General features: G+C 39.0%; 1 pseudogene; it reads right to left on the reverse strand.

Annotated features, from left to right (window-relative positions):
- Positions 1-6,965: 6,965 nt before the first annotated feature.
- The window catches only part of LOC127449065 (arf-GAP with dual PH domain-containing protein 1-like), a 35,590-nt pseudogene continuing 16,871 nt past the window's right edge, over positions 6,966-25,684 (reverse strand).

Raw genomic sequence — 25,684 nt, forward strand, 5'->3', positions numbered from 1 at the left:
TGTTCAAATAGTCGTTTTAGGGTTGAAGTGTTTATGACATTATGTCGTCATGGCAATGAAGTTGTAAAAATGGATATACATTTATACAGAAAAGGTTAGCAAGTGATTTTATCACACTAAAATCATGTGAACACGCATATTGTTAACGTCTTGTGAGTAATTTAATGTAATTCTAAGTACCTGGCTGTGACCCAGAATTTAGATTTATTTTAATTTTTTTAAGTAAGGACGAGTCGAAATTAATTAAATTTTAGTGGTAATCAACATTATACAACAAATGCTGTCTATTGAGCTTAACTTGTTTTGAACCTGAAATATTCCTTTAAACAATTTTTTTTCAGCACCAGTCTATTATTGTGGCAAAATCTATTTCAGATAAACCCGTCCCTAAAAAACACAAACAACAAAACAAACTGACCAGAATAAGCTGCAATGTGGACCAGACTTTATGCTATGAGTCAAAAGTCTGACTATACAACACTAGTATAAATGGGTATTTTTCTTGGAATTATATATTCAGATGTTGCTTCCTTTGCTGTGTAAAGACTACTCAAATCTACCCAGAGTTTAATTGGCTCACAATAACTTCATGAGGGGGCTGCAGGGGCACCCCGTCCACCAGTCATGTCTAACTGCATTATCTGAATGTTCTTTGAGCAGTGCTATAACATATCTTCTGTAGGGATTTGGTCGTTTGAAAGATTACAGCAGCTCATGACACAATGACTCATAGAACTTTACCCTTTGTACTTATTAACCAACTACTTATGCAATAAACCGTCCACCACCCAAGTGAGGCACTAAACGAAGCGTCCTCTGTTGGCTGAAACATAGATCTGAGGATAAATTCAACTGCCATGGCACACCTAATATTTTTGATTTGTATTTTGTCTAATACAATGATATTCATACATGTTTGAGTGTCCAAATACGTCCCTGTATGTGACTGTTCCTGTTCTGTTTCATGTTACCTTCATAAATTGCTATGTGTCTTTCCTCCAATAGTTGAGCATCACCTTCAACAATGACACCTTCTATATCAAACTCCCTGAAGGCACCATGATGAGCTTCCCCAACCGCTTTGGAGATGACGCATTCAAACACATCCATGTGGCCGGAGACGTGAAGATCCTGAGCATTAAGGTCAAATGAGCAGAGTTCTGATGACAGACAGTCACGCTCACCTCAACACCTTCAGTTTCTGCACTCCTGTCAGCATCAGAGCTCCTGTCTCGTATTCTACAGCAGCAGTGGCTTTGAGTTCTGAATGCACTTAATCTGAAAACCACACCACACTGCCAAAAAAACCACTGAATCCAAAAAATGTGAATGGAGTTTTTATTATCTGGTGTTCTGAGGCACTATAATAAGTGATAATAAAGGATAGGTGCCTACAGAGCGCAACAGTCTGGTCTTGGAAATACAAATCTCATTCATTTTCTCCATAGGTGAATTGATTATTAACTATAACTTTAAAGACAGACCTACCGTGAGCTCTGAGGTTGTTAATCGCTGGTGTATGCTTCTGTTGAAGCCATCAGTCATCATGTTAGTTCAACTTAATAAATTAAATAGATAAAAAAACACGTTAAATAATGGAAGTCCTGTTGAATAACTATCCATGATCCTGAAGAGAAAGATCCACCAATAAGAGAATCACTGCGAACAAATTGCGCCAAAAGCACTCTGCAACTCCGCCCACTCCCATAACGCATTGTAAATGATGCAATCGAGTCACTCTCCCTAGACTCTCAAAGTACTTACAGTATATATTAGCATGCATCTGAATATTTTGCAATAAAATTAAAATATGTTGTTTCTATACTTCTATAACAGCTGTATATTTTCCCCATGGTTTTTATTCAACTGCATCATTTGCAATGCTTCATGGGATTGTAGTTCATTTCCTCATTAAAGACGTTAAATACACAGTCTTGTACTGTATCTTTGTCTTTTTGTCTTATTTTAAAAAAACTTTTTTGCTTCAAATCAAAGTTTGTAATGTTGTGATTCACCTCAGAGCTGGTTGTATTGATTCAAGGCACACAACTCTTTTATGAAGGATTTTATAAAATCCCTATAGAAAAAATTAATGGGAAAAATACTTCCGGAACCAAGACGGCTGATAAAGTGGACGGGCACTCAAGATGGCGCCGAGTATGGCTGCTGCGTTGCGAGCTCCGACACAACATAGCAATGTTTTGTTTGTTTTGTTTACAATTCTTATGTTTTTTGTCTTGGATGTTGTCTGCCTCATTGTCTACGACAGACAAACACTTTTGGACATTGGTTCAGCGATCTCACACCGAAAACCGGACTTCACATTCCTCAATGCCGACCCGCTGTTTACAAACACGCCAGCGGAGCCCTTTGTCTGGGCAGCATGGCCGCGGAAACGCAAGAGGAAAAGGGGAAACAGAGCCGGCGTTCTCATCAGAGTAAGACGCCGCGCAAATCGACCCCCGCTACCCACTATTCTACTGGCAAATGTTCAGTCTCTGGATAACAAGCTCTGCGAGCTGAAAGCGCGGATCTCTTTCCAACGAGAGACGAGGGACTGCTGCATTATCTGCCTAACAGAAACTTGGATGTCTGCGGAGATTCCAGACTCAGCCATTGAACCCGCGGGGTTCTCCGTGTACCGAGCGGACAGAGCGAAAGATCTCTCAGGTAAAACTAGACGAGGTGGTGTATGTTTTATGATCAACAAATCCTGGTGTGATCAGAGAAACGTACATTCCATCAAGTCTTTCTGTTCTCCTGATCTGGAATTTCTTATGCTTCTGTGTCGACCATTCTGGCTACTGAGGGAATTCACAGCGGTCATTATCACAGCTGTGTACATCCCGCCACAAGCCGACACAGACCGGGCACTCAAGGAACTGTACGGGATTATAAGTGAGCAAGAAACCGCGCACCCTGAGGCCGCGTTCATTGTGACCGGGGACTTTAATAAAGCCAGTTTAAAATCAGTCGCACCAAAATATCACCAGTACATTAGTTTCAACACATGAGGGGACCGGGTTTTGGATCATTGCTACTCTCCGTTCCGGGATGGCTACAAATCCCTCCCCCGCCCACCATTTGGCAAATCAGACCACTCTTCCATTCTGCTTCTGCCCGCTTACAGGCAGAAATTGAAACAGGAAGCACCCACCCTCAGAACGATCCAGTGCTGGTCGGACCAATCAGACTCTACGCTACAGGACTGTTTTGATCACACGGACTGGGAGATGTTCCGGTCCGCCTCTGATGACGACATCGAGCTTTACGCTGATAGCGTAATGTGTTTCATCAGAACGTGCGTAGAGGAAGTGATTCCGACCAGAACTGTGCCAATCTATCCGAATCAGAAGCCTTGAATCAATAGCGATGTTCGCGCGGCACTTAATGTGCGGACCTCTGCTTTTAATTCCGGGAACGCGGAGGAGCATAAACAAGCCAGTTATGCCAAAACAGCAAAACGCCAGTACAGGAGCAAGATTGAAGGACAGTTTAACACCACCAACTCTAGAAGTATGTGGCAGGGAATTAACATCATCACGGACTTTAAAGGGAATAAAAACTCCGCCATGAACACCGCTGCCTCTCTACCGGATGAGCTAAATACTTTTTATGCTCGTTTCGAGGGAAATAACACCGCCCTCGCGGAGAGAGCTCTCGCGGCTGAAGCTACAGAGGTTAGTTCACTCTCCGTCTCTGTAGCGGATGTAACCCGATCCTTCCGACGGGTGAATATCCGCAAAGCCGCAGGTCCAGAAGGCATTCCGGGCCGCGTCATCAGAGCGTGCGCGAACCAGCTGGCTGGTGTTTTTACGGACATTTTCAACCTTTCCCTCTCTTTGTCTGTAGTCCCCACATGCTTTAAAACATCCACCATTGTGCCTGTTCCAAAACAATCAAAAATAACTTGTTTAAATGACTGGCATCCTGTTGCTCTGACCCCCATCATCAGCAAATGTTTTGAGAGACTAATCAGAGATTACATCTGCTCTGTCTTGCCACTCAATCTTGACCCGCTGCAGTTTGCTTACCGCAACAACCGCTCCACTGATGATGCCATTGCATCTACAATACACACTGCTCTCTCCCACCTGGAAAAAAAGAACACTTATGTGAGAATGCTGTTTGTAGACTACAGCTCAGCATTCAACACCATAGTGCCCTCCAAGCTAGATGAGAAACTCCGGGCTCTGGGCTTAAACAGCTCGCTGTGTAGCTGGATCCTGGACTTCCTGTCAAGCAGACGCCAGTTGGTTAGAATAGGCAGCAACATCTCATCAATGACCCTCAACACTGGAGCCCCGCAGGGCTGTGTTCTCAGCCCACTACTGTATTCCTTGTACACACATGACTGTGTGGCAACACATTGCTCCAATGCCATCATTAAGTTTGCTGATGACACGACGGTGGTAGGTCTGATCACTGACAATGATGAAACAGCCTACAGAGAGGAGGTGCACACTCTGACACACTGGTGTCAGGAGCACAACCTCTCCCTCAACGTCAGTAAGACAAAGGAGCTTGTGGTGGACTTCAGAAGAAAAGACAGAGAACACAGTCCCATCACCATCAATGGAGCACCAGTGGAGAGAGTCAGCAGCTTCAAGTTCCTGGGTGTCCACATCACTGAGGAACTCACATGGTCCGTCCACACTGAAGTCGTTGTGAAGAAGGCTCATCAGCGCCTCTTCTTCCTGAGATGGCTGAGGAAGTTTGGAATGAACCGCCACATCCTCACACGGTTCTACACCTGCACTGTAGAGAGCATCCTGACTGGCTGTATCTCCGCCTGGTACGGCAATAGCACCGCCCACAACCGCAAAGCACTGCAAAGGGTGGTGCGAACTGCCAAACACATCATCGGAGGTGAGCTTCCCTCCCTCCAGGAAAAATATAGCGGTGTGTGAAAAAAGCTCGGAGGATCATCAGAGACTCCAGCCACCCGAGCCATGGGCTGTTCTCACTGCTACCATCAGGTAGGCGGTATCGCAGCATCAGGACCCGCACCAGCCGACTCCATGATAGCTTCTTCCCCCAAGCAATCAGACTTCTGAACTCTTGATCTCTCATGATCAATATACATCAGCACTGCACTTTATTACTCTTACTCTTATATCTCACACCGGACTGTCATAAATTATATTATTATTATATTATGTCTCTCTTAACAACTGACTATCAACCGACAGCCTAAATGTCAATACAGTACAATACTGTACATTCTATATATATATATATATATATATATATTTTTTTTTTTTTATATATATTTTAATTTTTATTGAATAATGTGTATCTATATAGTAAAAAACAAAAAAACAAAAACAGCGTATTGTATACTGTACAGTGTATGTTATTATTTGTATATTGTTGAGTGTAATTATGTGTGTAACAGATGTTTAAATTGTGTTGTGTTAATTTGATGTTATTGTAAATTGGTATATGTCTCATCACTGTCACGACTGCTATGTTGATTGGAACTGCACCCAAGAATTTCACACACCATTGCACTTGTGTATATGGCTGTGTGACAATAAAGTGATTTGATTTGATTTGTGCTCTGTGCCCATCTGTATATTGATTTAGCTATGTTTTAAGGGCTGTAAACTATAATCTCTCCAAAAATGTGCTTGACATCTTACATACCCTATATAACACATGCATTATCTCACAGGTCTCAAAATGTATTTATTACGGAAACGTGCAGATATGGCTATAAATAAATATTGTTACAGTGGATATACAAAATAAAGCATTTACATTATGCATACATACATACTGTATATAAGAGCACATTCTGACTCATATTGGAATATTCTTGTTCACCTAAACAAGCTCACTCATTTATTTATAAATTCAGTCAGTCACTGACTATTTGACTTGAGTAAAACAAAAAATCATGTCAGCATACACTGGCACACCAGAGCATGAACACAAAAAAAGTTTGTATGCATGGTTGTCAGTTAATGTATGCATAAGAACATGTTCACGTCAGTTTCTGCCTTTATAAATTTTAATGTGTTCCTCACTTTTGACATACAGTAGGATCAAATCCATGGAATTTAGGATTAATCGTATGTACATTTTATAAATGAGGCCCCAGGGTTTTCAGAAAACATTTGTTCATGTGTCAGCAGTCCAGATCCATAACCATTAGACAGTGTCTTAACCAGATGTGCTGCAATTAGATTCAAACCTCTGATTAACGTGGAAAAGATACCTTTTATCGCGACGCATCAGGTTAAGACACAGTGTTAGTCTACAACCACTACCACTCACTGGCTTACCATCTGATTCATCCTGGTAAAATGGTTCTTTGAATTGCACATGATTCTTTTGTCTGTTTCAGTGTTGACAACTTCGTCTTTTCAGTGTATGTTAATTCAATTCAGACCGAGAAGACCCTCCATCCTCACGATAATTTACAGAGACACTCGAAAAAGTCTGAAGCACAAACTGAGGAATGTGACAGACAGCAAACACATTCCACACACCTCGTATGCATACACATTAAACAGTTAAATCGCCAGTTCCATGAATGAACACATTTAAATGTATTTAGCTTGAATGTGATGCCAAATACTCTTTTAAAAAGACAATAAGTTAAAAAAAAAAAAAAAAAAAAGCACCATAAATAATAAAATATAAATATAATATTCCAAAATTTAAACTATGAGAATGGATTTAAGCTCATGATAACATGCTTGGAGCTTAAACCTGAATGTTTTTATAGCCTTGATATGCTCACTTTTGACTGGAATTCACCCAAAGACTCAATTTTACACAATGTGCGTTGAACTACGGAAAGCCAAAAGGGACAAAAAAATTATTTTTTAAATCATGTTTTAAAGTACATACTGTAGTGTTAAAAGCTTATCATCTGAGGCTGAGACACAAGTTAGTGGGACCTTTTACTTTTAGTTTCAGTAATGTAAAGGTTTACAAATGACACCTTACAGATGTAACATTTAAACTTTTATTATAATGTGTATTATTTTCCAATATTTCATCAAAGAATGGCCCATAGTTATCCACAGAGTACTGGGCTAAGCCCAGAATATCCACTGACCCTAAAACCTTTCATGACATCATGTGAAGTCTGTCTCCATTCACATGACACGCAAAAGTGCCTGATTCCAATTGTCTGCCCAAATACAATTTTCATTATATTGTATGGAAAACATGCCATGAAATTGAATGGTGAAACTCATTTTGAGTTCAACAGAAAAAGAAAGTCATACAGGTTTGAAACAACATGAGGGTAATTAAATGTTGACAGACTTTTCATTTTTGGGTGAGCTACTGTATCCCATTAGGGCGCTTACATTCTAGAGTTTACACTGCATCAGAGAATGCTGTGAATGCACTAATTTCAATGGGAATGGTGCGTCAGAATGATGAAGAGAGAAAACGCAAGCGTTTGCAATAGTGACGCTCTGTCATGCGACTTGAAGTTGAAAGCATTTGCTGCAATGCACTCTGATGTAGGCAAGCGTTGACTACTGAGAATCTCGCAGAATTTTTATTGTTTTTCTCTGCCTGGCTATAAAGATAGTAATTGTAGAGTGAGAGCCTAGAGAAGTGTTTCAATGTTTACTGGTACATTGTCGAAAATTTTTATTTTAGATAGCCATCTCTATTGGCGATTGCAGCTTGTTTTCAAACTTAACCACCTCCTCCCTCAAGTACACACCTTCGAAACAGACCTTTCGCACTCCCATGTGTCATTGGCTCCGTCTGAGCTTTCCATAGTGTGTAAGCATCCTTAATACCAAATACCGATATTATATGACCATTATATGACGATATCCAACTTTATATTTCTTCTAAACCCGACGAAATTTCACAATTCTCCAAATTAGCAGAGTGTATCAATGAAATCAAAGATTGGATAGCCAGTAATTTCCTTCAACACAATTCCGACAAAACAGAGGTACAAATTATAGGACCAAAAACATCTAAAAATAAACAGCTAAAATATAATTAGACTCTTGATGTATTTACTGTTATGTTGTCTTCTACAGCGAAGAACTTGTGTTATATTTGATACCAATCTGTCCTTTGAAAATAAAATTTCCAATGTTTGTAGAACAGCATTCTTCCACCTCAGAAATACTGCTAAGTTATGACACGTGCTCTCTGTTGCTGATGCCGAAAAACTAATTCATGCGTTCATGACCTCAAGACTAGATTATTGTAATGCATTACTGGGAGGATGTACTGCAGGTTCAATAAATAAACTTCAATTGGTTCAAAATTCAGTAGCCCGAGTGCTGACTAGAACCAAGAAATATGATCATATTAGCCCCATTTTGTCATCGTACATTGGTTACCTGTTAAATTTCATATTAATTTTAAAATTCTGTTAACTACATACAAAGCTTTGAATTGTCTAGCTCCACAGTACTTAAGTGACTTTCTACCATGCTTTATTCCAACACGTTCATTACGATCACAAAAGTCTGGCCTGTTAATAGTTCCTGGAATATCAAAATCCACAAAATGAGGTAGATCCTTTTATATAATAATAGTCTCCCTTACACTGTTTGGGACACAGACACACACTATTTAGCCAGGCATACACTTAATTTATCTATCAACTCACAATTAGGCTGCTTAAGTTAGGTCTGCTGAAACCAGAAACATTCCTCAATCTATAACTCTGCAATAAATTAAATGGCATCTACGCTAATATTATTAGGATTCCTCCGGTAGGAGGAAACCTATTGTTTTTGGTGGTTTTATTAGGATTCCTCCAGTAGGACTGATCAGTCAAAAATTTTCTAATTTGGCACATTGATACTACAGCCCACCGGGAACCCCCACACCAAGAATGGCCCATTTTCGCCCTTAGGGGGCGCTACAGGCCACGCCCAAATGTCCCATTTTCAAAGTGATGGCATTTCCACCCCATTTATCCAATTCTTCTGAAACTTGGTGTACATGCCTCATTTCTCATGGGGAACAAAAAAGCATCAAGGACCCACAAGGTCTGCCATGATGGATTCTCTTGAACCGTAGATCCAATTGACTTGAAATTTGGTACCCATGTGTAGAATTGATGTCTTTCAATTTGTTACTTTGCAAAAATGAATACAATACAAAATGGCTGAAAGGGGCGTTTTTATGTAAATGTCCACATTGCCTCAATATATATGTGTCAATAAATCAAATGTCATTTTGACTGATGGTTTTTCAAACCTACCATGCTTCAAGATGACATCGCTCTGAAGTACCGTGCACAGTTTCACCTTGATATGTCAAAAGATGACTGAATTACAGCTGATTGAACTTGGGCCAAATCTGACAATGCTAGCCACTGGTTCTTTTTTTATACAGAAACTGAAAGCAGAAATACTCAGCAATGTGAATAGCTAACTTGGCTAAGATGTTGTGCTGGTAAGTGAAGAGTCAGAGGTTCAAATCCAGCCACAGCCATAATTTTTTGTTTAGGATTCAGTCAGAAAGGCATGTTTTTTAGGATTCCTCCATCGGGAGGGTTTAACCCCAACCCTCTACTGATCAATTTTTAAATGATTTGCCATTTTGAGGAGGAATCCGCATTGCTGCTTGCAGCTATATTTATATGTTTCCCTGGATCAATTAATTGCCAACAGACGCCTTTATCAGCCAACTAACAAAGGACAATGCATCTATGTAAACTTCTGTAGTTAATCCAGGACGGACTTCAAAGACATTAGTCATTAATTTTTCAGTTCATACAACATCTTTGTTTAAACTCTGGCCCTTAACACTTACTTAATTTACTAATTTTAAACCATGACTTGGCACTGCACACAACTTAATAACTAATACTGGCATTATATTCATGATGTTTAGCCAGAGGGGAACTGGCCCCCACAGTGAGCCTGGTTTCTCCCAAGGTTATTTTTCTCCATTAACCAACATCTTATGGAGTTTTGTGTTCCTTGCCACAGTCACCTTCAGCTAGCTCACTGGGGTTCTAAATAACATTTATAAATTAATTACTTATTTTTATACACAATTTACAATCATATTTAATCAAACTACACAATGATGACTCTAAGACTTTATAGATATTACAGTTTCATTTTCTGTAAAGCTGCTTTGAAACGATGTGTTGTGAAAAGCGCTATACAAATAAAAATGACGACTTAATAGTTGCATGACTTCCATCATGTTGGGGAAAAAAAAAAAAACTTTCAAATTTTGTTCGTTTTTCACAAGAAGTTACATCTAGAATTAGTCATCTTAAAATCAGCCTAATTGATCCTGGACATTGACCCCTACGACGAACCCCTGGTCAGCTCGACTCGACCCCAAGGATTGACCTCTCGCGGTAGTTGCGTGTTAGCAGCATATAAAGCAGCGGGTTCATGAAGCTGTTGCTGTACATCAGGCAGGTGATGAAGAAGCTGATGTTTGTTTGAGCAGCATTCAACAGTGAACGAAGCGACTCAGACGAGAAAATTGTCACCATCTGCCAACCCCAAAATGGCAGGAAGCACGCCTAGTATGCCACCACAATACAGAAGATCATTCCCACCACCTTGTGCTTCAGTCTGTGTCTCCGTACGGACAAGGTCGATGATGAAGATCTGTTTCCGGTTCCTCTTGCCAGGTTGGTCTGGGCGGTCCAGTAATGACGGGCGAGACCTGCGTATGAACCCATGAGCCCATGAACATGGAAAAATGGAGGTGCGGATTGACAAGTCCCTCGAGAGCCTGCAACATGAAGTCCTAAACAAGACCATGATCCAAATTTGTGCTGGAATTATTTGCTCTGTGCTGGTCCAAAAAATAAAACTCTCATTGATTGTAAAGATGCTCCAAGGAGTTTTCCAGTATAGTCTCGTGTTTTTCAGAATCCTGCTGGTCTTTGGTGTGTCCACCCAGAGAAAGTTCAGCCTTGAGTTTTTGATTTGAGTCTTGTTGTTCTGAATTATGATACTTCATCTTTCTCTGTGCTGTTGTGTCTGTAGAATTCTCTTTGTGTCTCTTCTGTATTCTCCAATGAATTTGCTCTGCACTCTATCTTTCACAGGAAGGTGTAATGTAACGTTTAGTGTATGAATTGTGAGAGCTCCACTGTGAGTCACTCAAACAGTCTTTAAACACCCTGGTGCTGTTTCACACACTCCGATCAGCAGCAGAACTCAATGTTGCCTTCACACTTATAGACAAACACACAGCACACACACACACACATACAGCAATATTGTCTTCCTCATGTGAATATAATTAAAATAAACGAATTATAAAACTAGGGTTGTCAATCTAACACTTTAATTCAGTGTGATTAATTATATTAAAATTAACATGTTAAAAAATTCACACAATTTATAATGCAACTGGACTGTAATAAGGAATATTTTTACCATCTGAGAAATTCAAGCTTGAAGTACTTAAAGTTTTTATGTGTCTCAGTCAGCAGGGGGCAATAAGCACAACTCTAGCTGAACAGCAACACGCAGCTGAACAGCTGAAGACAGCAAACCACATTTAAAGACTGCAGACAGCTCAAGATGAGAACGCGTTCTTGCATTCAACCACAGCTGGACAGAGCGGAACTCTGAATGCCAGGATTTCAAGATGCGTTTTTCAGTTTCAAACTACATTTAACTTGACAGTGTCCTACCAGTGCAGTGTTTATGATGCAACACAACCAAAGTGAGACACTCCAAAAGCTTCAGTAGAAAAGCCTTTATACTGTAGGTCATCTACTTTGGCCAGACTGACGAGTTCAATTGCAAAATGGATTGCTGCAGACTGTAGGCCAATGATAGGCCTGTTCAATGGAAAATTGGAAATAAACAAAATCATTCTAAAATTACTGTTTGTATTGTCTTATTTAGAGATTGACCAGAAATCGTTTTTTCTGATGTTATTTTCCGTTATTCAAGCTTTTCCCTAATCGGATATCGTTTTTGTGATATCGGATCCACCAGTAAATGCCGCTATCTGCTGGGTGTTTCAAAATTCGTAGATTTTTCGTACTTGAGCGCAAGCTCTATTTTTTACTTATGTAATATTAAGATGGGAAAAAACAAAAAATCGGTTCTGCATATCGGTTATCGGACACGTAAACATACAAATAATCAGTATCGTATTGGTTGATGAAAAATCTATATCACTTGATCCCTGGTCTTATTAATGCTTTACTCATCTGCCACAATCATGTAATGCATTTTAATTGTCTGAATTATATATATATATATATATATATATATATATAAATTATTTAAATAACATTATTTATAGTTAATCATTAAATATTGAATTATTTTTACTTAGGGGCCTTTCTCTGCAAATACTGATTTGATTAATTCATTGCCATATTATGTAATTAATTTGATAAAAAAATCAAATCGATTAACGGCCCAATATAAAAACAAATCAAACCTCATGAACATATGAAGAGTATAAGATCAGTTTCAGGCAAACATAATACTTGCAAAATACATAGCACCAGTTCTGGTTTCGGATTGGTCAATACAGTGTTCCAGTCATGTTAAAATACACAATATAGTAACAGTTACTCCGGGTTCACACATTCTCCATGAGCGGCGCCCATATTAACAGATGACACCATTTACAATGCAAGCGTGAGTCACGAGGTGATGCGTCCCAGACACGGCAGTGAGTGAATTGTTTCTGCGTTGAGCCTAATTTTGCAGCGTGGCTCATGCTGAGTTCAGCGGCTCTGGGTGCAGTAAAACACTAAAATAATCAGGAGATTATAGAAAAGATACAAAAGCAAATCAAAATTATTCAAACTGAACCAAAATACACGACAATGTATATGTCTGCATGCAAGTAAACTCAATAAAATAACTTAATAAAGGAAAGAATTAATAAACTGCCATTCTGTGTATATAGGTGTACAATATAGACACAATATTAACCAATCACAACCAAGTGTGCTGATAAACATGAAGTGCACATGACTGCCCGCTGTTGTCCTTGAAGCAGCAATAACCTCCGCTTATTCTGACATTATTAATTTTTTAAAGAAAAAAATTGCCATAGGACCCCATAGATAACTTTATTTTCTGCGCAGAGGTGCTGCTGTTTCTCGCGGAGGAGATGCGGCCAATGTGAACGTCCGAAGCGATTGCCCCGCTCACACACCACTCACACCATGCTCATGGAGGATATGTGAACCTGGCGTTATGACGTGACCGCTACTGTGCATACCAATGCACAGGACACATTGAGAACAACTATTAACCGCAGTTTACATGTCAGGAATAGATCCTCTAGTGAAAGGATGATATTTATAAATTTGCTACATGAAATAATCTATTAATTAAATTTTGCATCCTTAATATGTTTATTATAAAGTAACAGTGTTAGAAAGGCAAGAAGGCACTTTAGGTCATGCTATACTGTGCATATAGTCTGTGTGTCGTGTCTAAAACTACTTTTAGCTGTGACTATAAACACAAACTGTTACACAACAGTAATAATTATTGCTTAATTATTACATAGATCCCTAGAAATTTTTTTGGGATTATTTGAATAGTGTGTTTCTCTGGAATTCAAAACTTTTTGTATATTGACCACTGAACTGTGTCATAATTTGTATAAATTTAAAGGAATATTCCGGGTTCAATACAAGTTAAGCTCAATCGACAGCATTTGTGTCATAATATTGATTACCCAAATTTTTTTTTTTTTTCGATTCGTCCCTCCTGTTCTTAAAAAAATAAATAAAAATCTGTGTTCCAGTGAGGCACTTACAATGGAAGTCAATGGAGCCTATTTTAGGAGGGTTTAAAAGGCAGAAATGTGAAGCTTAAAATTTTATAAAAGCACTTAAATTAATTCTTCTTTTAAAACTTGTGTATTATTTGAGCTGTAAAGTTGCTTAAAACATAGTTTTTGGGTTTTAGGGTTACAGCATTGTCGTCATGGCAACAAAGTTGTAAAATTGGATATAACTCTACACAGAAAAGTTTAGTAAGTAATTTTCTCACACTGAAATCATGTTAACACATATTGTTTACATTTTGTGGCTATACTTATGAATAAGTGAGTATTTTAACATTCAAAAATTGGCCCCATTGACTTCCAAGTGTCTTGCTGTAACCCAGATTTTTGCTCGTTTTAAAGAGGGACGAGTCAAAATTAATTTTAAGATTTTCTCGCATAATGAAATAATTTACACTCTAATCAAAATTTCATGTCTATTTATTTTTTGATAAGTAGCCATGTAATAACATATGATAATTAACAGTCTTGCGCACCCTTTTCTAATTTAATGAAACATTATATTAAACATTATTATGTGAAGAAAATATATTCATGGAATCTTAACATTGATGAATGCTTAGAGTTGTAATTTTAATACATTTGTTGAGAAATTTAAGTTTCAGCTGTTCAATTCATAACTCAATATCAGCACTAGGGGGAGCTGTACGGCAAAATATTAAAAGGTGGCAGAAACTAATTTTAGCCACAGATTAACATGCAAATACAACTGACCACTATTAAACCACCCATTAAAAATACTTTGGTTGTACATTGATCAGATGGTAACACCATGGTATTTTAAATTATACTACAGTATGGTACTTGTATTCATTAAGATTTATGAAAAAAAAAGAAAAAAAAATATTATAATTAATTAATTAAAAAAAATGTAAATTATAATTTAAATATTTTTTTCATTTTTGGTGAATGATACAATGGTACCGTGTCCAAAAACCATGGTAACCCTTTTTTTTTTTTTTTTTTATTAGTGACAGATTAATCTTAATTTAGGGTGGGTGCCACATTGTAATGATACAGTATCACAGTAAAGTTTATAAAAAACAAAGACTTAGTGTAAAACAACATAAACAAACAGGAGAAACACTACAGAATCACATATCTGATACAGGTACTGTGAGATCCGTGTCGGTCCAGTTTGTGGGCTCATTAATAAACACACGGCTGCAGAAGTCACAGGTGAAAGGTCAAACGAGGTGAACACTCAGTGCTCCATCAATGTTTGTGTTTGAAGTACACCTCCACTGAAAAACACATGATCACTCCTGTTTTCACATTCACACATTCCTGCAGTACTACACTATATACAGTATATATGATATGTTGTGTTACCTGTGTACTCCTGAGGGCCCATGGGAATGTTGATGACATCATTAAAATGGCTCATCCACTCCTTTTGCTCCGTATCTGTTTCACAGGTGAACAAGAAACTGCGTTCGGGTGTTTCTATGGTAATGCCGTACTGCCAGGTGCCGTTACAGTGAGTTCCTGCCGGCAGTCCGAGAGTGACGCGGTAACCGTTATCTCTATGACCCAGGAACACCTCACCTTTAGCAAATGCATCCTGAAATGCAGACACAACATAATCATATAACACACACACACACACACACGCACACACACACACACACACACAGTACACACAACTGACACCTTGATGCAGATGCTGTCAATAGTTATTAACAGGGATGGGACGACATATTATAGGGCAGGGTATTGATACAGGTTTCCCATTTCAATTAGATTCCAATTCGATATCGATTCATATGGGTATATTTCAGTTATAATGTCCCTTTTGCTTGCATATGAAAGGAATTATCTCCCAACTAATTCTAATTATACAGGGGACCTTCTAACTAGGTACTTTACGAAATAATTAATTGTACTAATTATATTTTATTCGTTTTTCATAATTTTGGTCACATTTTTAGTTTTTAAAAATGAACAGATTCATGTATTCAATCAATAAATAAGATATAATATTTCATTTATTATTTTTGTTGTTTATTTATTGTTTATATGCATAATTTGTACTATTTACAAGTATTTACATTGATTTGTTGAACATGTGCTAAAAACCAGTACTGTCTCTTTAAGGAAAAAAAGTGTCTGTAAATGAGCGCATGTTAAATAGACAGACTCGAATGGCTTTATCTCATCCGTGCTAAGCGTGATTAGAATGAAATGTTTATTTTTTATTTATTTTTTAATGATCAATAACTGACTGTAAAGAACAGAAAGGATATTAAAGAGACATTATGGCAATCTTTTTTATTATTCAAGAACAACTTTTACTCTCAACAGTGAAAGGATCTTGGTTCTGAATACTCCACTGCTATACTACACAATTACTGGTAAGTGAAATCTAAACATTTACCAGCCAATTGCCAAATATTTACATTTTAGTCGCACAGCGCGAATTTGTGTTGCAACTCCGAGTGATTTCCTTTCATTGTAGTAGAGAGATGTGCACGGAGTAAAATGATGATCTTGGGGTTTGAGAATCGATATCCAGATCGCTCAAATGAAGATCGTGATGCAACCAAAAAAATAATACTTTTTTTACCCACCCCTAATTATTTTAAATTCGATATATTGCAAACCAAAAAAGATTAAGAACCATATAGTCAAAACTCGATATTTTGAAATTTGCAACATTGTTTTTTCTGTCCATGAGATCATAAATGAAATGACCCATCAAACATCATAATCTCTCTATCGCTTGATTTCACCCCTAGCTTAAAGTGCTTGAATTTAGGTTTCAGAAATTTAAGTACTGTAATATCTGGAAAATCACCTTGTTTTGTTGAAAAGTGCTTCAGATATAAAGAGTATCAGGTGTGTCCTTCAAAGATGATATCCACACACTCCACTTTCATCGAATAATGTGTCTTATAATATCCTTTTCTGTTCTTTAAAGTCAGATAAAAAGTAGAAAGAAATATTAATTTTAATCACACAGAACTAAAGACACTCTTAAAGAGACTACCATTTTAGTGTGTACTATACAAATGAATGTAATGTTATTACTTGTAAATTGTACATACAGTGCATCCGGAAAGTATTCACAGCGCTTCACTTTTTCCACATTTTGTTATGTTACAGCCTTATTCCAAAATGGATTAAATTCATTATTTTCCTCAAAATTCTACAAACAATACCCCATAATGACAATGTGAAAGAACTTTGTTTGAAATCTTTGCAAATTTATCAAAAAAAAAAAAAAAAATGAAAAAAAAAAAAAAAAAAAATCACATGTACATAAGTATTCACAGCCTTTGCCATGACACTCAAAATTGAGCTCAGGTGCATCCTGTTTCCACTGATCATCCTTGAGATGTTTCTACAACTTGATTGGAGTCCACCTGTGGTAAATTCAGTTGATTGGACATGATTTGGAAAGGCACACACCTGTCTATATAAGGTCCCACAGTTAACAGTGCATGTCAGAGCACAAACCAAGCCATGAAGTCCAAGGAATTGTCTATAGACCTCCGAGACAGGATTGTATCGAGGCACAGGTCTGGGGAAGGGTACAGAAAAGTCTCTGCAGCATTGAAGGTCCCAATGAGCACAGTGGCCTCCATCATCCGTAAATGGAAGAAGTTTGGAACCACCAGGACTCTTCCTAGAGCTGGCTGCCTGGCCAAACTGAGCGATCGGGGGAGAAGGGGCTTAGTCAGGGAGGTGACCAAGAACCCGATGGTCACTCTGACAGAGCTCCAGCATTTCTCTGTGGAGAGAGGAGAACCTTCCACAAGAACAACCATCTCTGTAGCACTCCACCAATCAGGCCTGTATGGTAGAGTGGCCAGACGGAAGCCACTCCTCAGTAAAAGGCACATGACAGCCTGCCTGGAGTTTGCCAAAAGGCACCTGAAGGACTCTCAGACCATGAGAAACAAAGATTGAACTCTTTGGCCTGAATGGCGAGCGTCATGTCTGGAGGAAACCAGGCACCACTCATCACCTGGCCAATACCATCCCTACAGTGAAGCATGGTGGTGGCAGCATCATGCTGTGGGGATGTTTTTCAGTGGCAGGAACTGGGAGACTAGTCAGGATCGAGGGAAAGATGAATACAGCAATGTACAGAGACATCCTTGATGAAAACCTGCTCCAGAGCGCTCTGGACCTCAGACTGGGGCGACGGTTCATCTTCCAACAGGAACGACCCTAAGCACACAGCCAAGATAACAAAGGAGTGGCTCCGGGACAACTCTGTGAATGTCCTTGACTGGCCCAGCCAGAGCCCAGACTTGAACCCGATTGAACATCTCTGGAGAGATCTGAAAATGGCTGTGCACCGACGCTCTCCATCCAACCTGATGGAGCTTGAGAGGTCCTGCAAAGAAGAATGGGAGAAACTGCCCAAAAATAGGTGTGCCAAGCTTGTAGCATCATACTCAAAGTCTTGAGGCTGTAATTGTTGCCAAATACTTCAAGTATTGAACAAAGGCTGTGAATACTTATGTACATGTGATTTTTTTTTTCTTTTTTCGTTTTTTTATTTTTAATAAATTTGCAAAGATTTCAAACAAACTTCTTTCACGTTGTCATTATGGGGTATTGTTTGTAGAATTTTGAGGAAAATAATGAATTTAATCAATTTTGGAATAAGGCTGTAACATAACAAAATGTGGAAAAAGTGAAGCGCTGTGAATACTTTCCGGATGCACTGTATTATTAAAAGAGTGACAGCTCATATCATTATTATATGCAGTATACAGTACAATTTAATGAAATAATATTAATTGATACAGTAGAAAGTAGAATTTTAATATTTTTAAAAAGTTAATGTGATTATAATACTGATGACAAATTATAAAAAAAAAAAAATTCAACTTTCACATGCTTTTTCAGGACAGATTCTGTTCAGTTCTATCTCGTGTTCTGCACCTGATCAGCCGAATGAAGCCACTATTTTTTAAGGATTATTTGTTTGTGATCTTTTCTTATAGAGAAAGGTATATGAAAAACTCTTTAATATTTTGTATTAATAACTTTGATGATAAATTACAATGTGCATTTTCTTCAAACATTTTTAAAAACACAATTTTCTGTCCTACTTTGTCATTTAAGTGTTATTATATGAAATCAAGATAATATGAATCGTGAACCTCATATATCAAACCGCATCGTGAGATAACCATATCGTCCCATCCCATAGTTATAATGATAATATTAATTTTCTATCTTCTTTTTTCATAATTCTATATGTTTATTCTTTGTGTTTTGTTTTTTTCTTTTAAATATATGTAATTGATGCATAACATGCCCATTAAAACTTTTTTAATCAACATCAAGATTTTAATGTATACTGTATGTATATGAATGCAGAAGTGTATTTTTGTGGTGCTGTCGGTTCTTTAAAGTTTTTCACCATTTTGAAATAACAAATACATTTTTAAAAGTACAAATATTTTACATAGTCCTTTAATATGAGCTAATAAAAACTGCAAGCATAATAATGATAAACATTATTAATATTAAAGACACGTCAACTTAACAAATATATTTATATATATTTAACACAATTACTGTGACTTTTTTGTACTGCGATTTTGTATGTTTGTTTATTAAACCATAATAATTAAAACAAATATTATTTTAATATTCCAGCCATATCTGCACACTTCATCAAACTCCTTATGATTTACTGGAATAATAGCTGCTATTCCAGTCTGCTCTGATTGTCTAAAAATACAGATATCTGTGCATGAGTTTCTAAAAATAAAATAAAATTTCTGTCTGGAATTCAGATGAAATGTGGAATGTCTGAATCTTCAAGATTTCTGACATCTTATCAGCTTTACCCATTAAAATTGGTACCAAAAACATTTAAATACAGAAAATTCTGATCTCAGAGCAGCCAGTAACATGAAATATCTGATGTTATTTTCTGATCAACTCACAACTAACCTGTTTTACCGCAATCAAACCAGGAAGTTTCTTAATCAAAGAGCAAATCTAAGAGAAAAAGAGCAAATCTCACCAGTGGATCTTTGAAGTACATGAGCCGTCTGTGATCCAGAGTGAACCAGCGCTTCTTAAAGCCTTCTGTTTGCTGCACACAGACACACACGATCACATTTAAACAACTGTTAAAATCAACATGAAATCAAAATGGACTATATTTACTTTCTTAATAAATGCTCCTGATCAGGAGGTGTTGTGTAGAAGGCTGGGGATCTGGGATTCATTTGATGGGAAATGGGGCAGTTATTTGACTTTTTTTGGGGGACTCTCGGGGAGTGACTGTGGAGAGAAAGGCGTAGTTCTAGATGTGTTCCGCACACCCCTTACACTACCACCACCCTCCCCTCCACCAGGTGTCCGTGATTGTTTTTATTTTACTTCAAGAGGCCGCTGTTATACTGTAGAACCAAGCCATTCTAACTGTAGAACCAAAAGGAATAGGAATACAGAGGAATAAAAAACAAAAACTATTGGCACAGATTTTTGCCAATAACCGATAGTTCCAAAAAGCAACTATCGACACAGATTTAGCAGTAATTTCAGTCTGAACAAAAATATAAATGCAACATGCAACAATTTCAAAGATTTAACTAAGTTACAGTTCATTTAAGGAAATCAGTCAATTGAAATAAATTCATTAGGCCCTAATCTAATCTAATTAATGCATATGGAAAATTTCTGGGATCTTTTATTTCAGCTCATGAAACATGGGACCAACACTTTACATGTTGCGTTTATATTTTTGTTCAGTGTATGTGTATATTACAGGTTGACCGATAATGGATTTTGTGGTCACCGATAACCAAGGTGGCCTAAAAGACCAATAACCAATTAATCGGCTGAAAGTTTTTGAAATTGATTTATAGAATGTAAATTAAAAAATAAAAATAAATCTTTGTCTTTCTTTACTGTAACAGGTACAGATATAAGAGCCCAAAATTAATAAAATTCCAGATGCAGTTTATTGTTCAACCAAAATGCCTGGTGCATAATACGGGATTTTTTATTGTAGTTTTTTTCCCCAATTTGGAATGCCCAATTCCCAATGCGCTCTAAGTCCTCGTGGTGGCTCGCCTCAATCCAGGTGGCGGAGGATGAATCTCAGTTGCCTCTGTGTCCGAGACCACCAATCCGCCTATCTTATCACGTGGCTTGTTGAGCATGTTACCGTGGAGACCGAGCGCATGGAGGCTTCACGCACAACTCACCACGCGCCCCATCGAGAGCGAGAAGCACATTATAGCGACCATGAGGAGGTTAACCCAACATGACTCTACCCACCCTAGCAACCGGGCCAATTGGTTGCTTAGGAAGCCTGACTGGAGTCACTCTGCACGCCCTGGATTTGAACTTGTGACTCTAGGTGTGGTAGTCAGCGTCTTTACTTGCTGAGCTACCCAGGCCCCCATAATACGGGACTTTTAACTATAAACAGCTTAAAACACACTGGGGACTTAGCTCCGTTAAAATTACAATTACAAAATATACAATGAAGTGAGGAAAAAATATGGATTATTAAATAAAGAAAATCCCCACATGATTTTTTTTTTTTTTTTATGATGGTTTTTATTTCACCTCTAGACCCAAGCCATTCTAGATGTAAAATCATCCAGCACCACAGAGGAATAAAAAAAAAAAATTTTTTTTTGGCAAGTGGCAACTATTGGAATAGATTTTTAACAATAACCGATAGTTCCAAAAAGCAACTATCGGCACAGATTAATCGTTCAATCCGATATATCGGTCTACTTCTAATATATACTGTATATATATTTACTGTATATTAGTTATAATTAGTTTTACCAAGTGATGACACAAAAAGTCCCCAAACTATAATGATTTGGTATAATAATGAAGGAGTTAAAGTGAGTTAATTAATACTGTTTGCGTGCACATCTCTCACCCTGGGCCCTGTTTTCTCCATGAAACCTTCTTTCAAGAAGCTGTGTGTTAGTTTGGGCCTCAGCTGAACATGAAACAAGTGTTATCAGTTTACTGCCAATGATCATATCAGTTTTTAGGAAATTAAATAAAGATGCGGCAATATTTATTTTTTACACAATTCACCTCAGCATCCGTCGCTCCAGGGAACGCCACCTTCAGATAGTGCAGCTGCTCGGATCGAGTTAAACCAGTCCACAATCTCCTGATGAAGAGACAGAGAAAGACACACAGAGGTCTGAGATATGACAGCTACATCTGCTTGAGTTTGTGTGCATATCTGTCTGTTTTCACACACTTTACTGCTGTCATGGTAAATGAAGGTGTTTCGTGTGATGTTGTCTTTCAGGTAGGTGATCTGAAGACCGTTTGGGTTTCCGATCTTATCTGGCTGGAAGCAGGCGTTGATGGTGTCCACCTTTATAACCGCTTTTGGTTCCTTTGCCTACAGAGAGACAGACAGAGACTAGAGATGTGACAGCACAAGTGAGTATTCAAGCATCAGTCTGCTCCACACAGTACTTTGAGATCAATCAATCCTGTGTTTTTCATTCATTTAAAAAGTGTAATGAGTTTTTGCGATTTGTAAATTTTACAAAGGCAACTCCATTATGGGATAAAACAAGGAAAACAAATTTTCCACAGATAGTACAACATCGGAAATGCAAATAAAGCTCAGCTAAATATTTCCATACTATCCACCTTTTTCCTGGGGGTCTTACTGAGGAAACGAATGAGGGTGGGACTTCCACCGGAAGTTGTTCTATAGCATTCCCTAGCTCTGGCTGCAGTCATTTTAGATCAGGGCCTGCGGGCCAAAGCTGGCCTGTGATGACCCTTGTTTTGGCCCACCTTGCCATATATGACAAGAAGGAAAAAAAGTTGAAAAAAAAAAAATTAAATATGCCATTGACGCAGCTCTTCACTGCATTAAAAACAGGTGGCAAAGTTTACAAAAAATATATTATGAAATAATGAAGGTGGGGAAACAGTGTAACTTTTATATTTTAATATAATGCAGTTTGCCACCCCTGGAGTCACGAGTTCGAATCCAGGACGTGCTGAGTGACTCCAGCCAGGTCTCCTAAGCAACAAAATTGGCCCGGTTGCTAGGGAGGGTAGAGTCACATGGGGTAACCTCCTCGTGGTCGCTATAATGTGGTTCGCTCTCGGTGGGATGCGTGAAGCCTCCACACGCGCTATGTCTCCATGGTAATGCACTCAACAAGCCACGTGATGCACGGATTGACGTCTCAGACACGGAGGCAACTGAGATTCGTCCTCCGCCACCCGGATTGAGGCGGGGTGAACAAAATGGCAAGTGCTCTAAAGAGAGAGGACTTGAGAAGAGAGAGATGTTACGTCTAGGTTGTAAAACCTTGCAAATGTGTTTTGAGAAGACCATCCTGCTGCAAAACATATGTCTTGTAAAGACACACCATTCGTCCATGCCCATGAGGAGGCCATGCCTCTAGTTGAGTGTGCTTTAACACCAATTGGGCAAATCTTACCCTGCGACTCGTAAGCCAGGGCAATCGCATCAATGATCCAGTGAGAAAGTCTTTGCTTCTAGACAGACATTCCTTTCGTGCGTCCTCCATAGCACACAAAGAGCAGAACAGACAGTGGCTTTTGAAAGACCGGGGCCAAATTCCAGACATTAATTGTCAATTGATAGTACATGTAAGTCACTGACTCATTTTACTGAGGCCAAAGCCAGCAGTAGTGCGGTCTTAATGGAGAGCATGTGCAAATCAACAGATTACAAAGGCTCGTCGGGACTGTAGCAGGCCAAGATGGATTTAATTGTCTTGCTCCGCTAAGGAACTTTATGATTAAATCATATTTGCCTATAGTGGCGCCGGCTTCAGGTGCATGATCCGCAGATATAGTCACACATAAACTTGGACTGTTGAGTCCTGCGTCTAATCACTCTTGAAGAAATATGAGAATTTCATGTATGGGGCAGTTTACTGGGTCTTTGCCATGTGAAAAACACCAATCAGTGAACACATTCCATTTTAGCATGTAGAGGCGTCTCGTGGATAGCGCTCTGGCCTGTAAAATGGTGTTCATGACTGAATGCGTCAGTTCTGGCACGTTTAGCGCGCTCCGTTCAAAGGCCACACATGTAGGCTTAGCAGCTCTGGCTGGGGATGCTGAACCGTGCCTTGTGTTTGAGAGAGAAGATCTTTCTTCAGATATATTTCCCATGGAGGCCCATCCAGTATTTCTACCATCTCCAGAAACCAGGACTGATTGGGCCATTTCGGCGCAATGAACAGAACTGTTTCCATATCCACTCAGGGGAAGCGCATACTTGCATTTGACCGACCATACGTGGGCTAGTGTGACATGGCGACATATACACGCCACTGCTGTCGTGTTGTCCGAACAGATCAGAATGTGGTGATTCCCAAAATCAGAATGAAAAGCTCTCAAAGCTAGAAAGACAGCCAGTAGCTCTAGGTGGTTGACATTTCACAGCAATTTCGCAGTCTGTACACGCATCACCGGCACCGCGTGGTCGGACCACAGATTGTGTTCGATCGTTGTAAACACCAGCTCTGACACACCCGTGAGGACTTGCCACACATTCGCACAGCGGGACAGCAGGCTTAATTAATTCATATGAAACAACCTCTATCGCATTCATTGCGAGAGGATTGTGTATTTCGGCTCGTAACACCAGTGCGTTTTCAGACAGAACCGTGGAAGACAGAACACCATTGAAACGGGGCGGCTGACATGCAAATTAGATCGTATAATCATGTTTGATAATTTTTTAGCACCCAGTCGGAATGCCAGTAAGAGCTCACCACGCATCCGCGTAACAGGCAGAGTGAAATTTGGTATGTTCATAACATGATATATTGCGCCACTAACCATTGGGAAGCAGCTGTGCATAATGTGAGGCTTTGAAGAGAGAAAGCTTTTTACTGAAAAAATGTGAGTGTCTCGTGCATGTGCAACTAGCGCTGTAATCTTTTTGCAATCTTTGTAATTCATTACAAGATATAATGCGCCACTCACGAATTGGAAGCGGTTGTGCAAAATATGTGGGCTTTGGAGTGGGAAAGCCCTTATTGAAAAAGTTTGAGCGTTGTACTCTTTTTGCAACCTTTGTATGTTCAAACATGATATAATGCGCCACTCAACATTGGGAAGCGGTTGTGCATAATGTGCAAACTTTATTGCATGTGATTAATGTGAGACACAGAAAACAACATATTGAACAACATTTTGAACAACAATATTCCTTTCCTGACACACAGCAGTGGGGAAGAGGGGAACAGTATTGTGTGTCAGGAGCGCTTTGCTGTGTGGACATTGTGACCGGGGACTTTAATAAAGCCAGTTTCAAATCAGTCGCACCAAAATACCACCAGCACATTAGTTTCAAGACATGAGGGGACCGGGTTTTGGACCATTGCTACTCTCCCTTCCGGGATGGCTACAAATCCCTCCCCCGCCCACCATTTGGCAAATCGGACCACTCTTCCATTCTGCTTCTGCCCGCTTACAGGCAGAAACTGAAACAGGAAGCACCCACCCTCAGAACGATCCAGTGCTGGTCGGACCAATCAGACTCTACGCTACAAGACTGTTTTGATCACACAGACTGGGAGATGTTCCGGTCCGCCTCTGATGACGACATCGAGCTTTACGCTGATAGCAAAATGTGTTTCATCAAAAAGTGCGTGGAGGACGTCCTTCCGACCAGAACAACACGGATCTATCCGAACCAGAAGCCATGGATAAATAGCGATGTTCGCACGGCACTTAATGTGTGGACCTCCGCTTTCAATTCCGGGAACGCGGAGGAGCATAAACAAGCAAAACGCCAGTACAGGAACAAGACTGAAGGACAGTTTAACACAACCAACTCTAAGAAGCATGTGGCAGGGAATTAACATCATCACAGACTTCTCGCAAAGCCGCGGGTCCAGACGGCATTCCGGGCCGCGTCATCAGAACGTGTGCGCGAACCAGCTGGCTGGTGTTT

The sequence above is a fragment of the Myxocyprinus asiaticus genome, chromosome 12, assembly GCF_019703515.2.
Source record: "Myxocyprinus asiaticus isolate MX2 ecotype Aquarium Trade chromosome 12, UBuf_Myxa_2, whole genome shotgun sequence".
Classification (NCBI taxonomy): Eukaryota; Metazoa; Chordata; class Actinopteri; order Cypriniformes; family Catostomidae; genus Myxocyprinus; species Myxocyprinus asiaticus.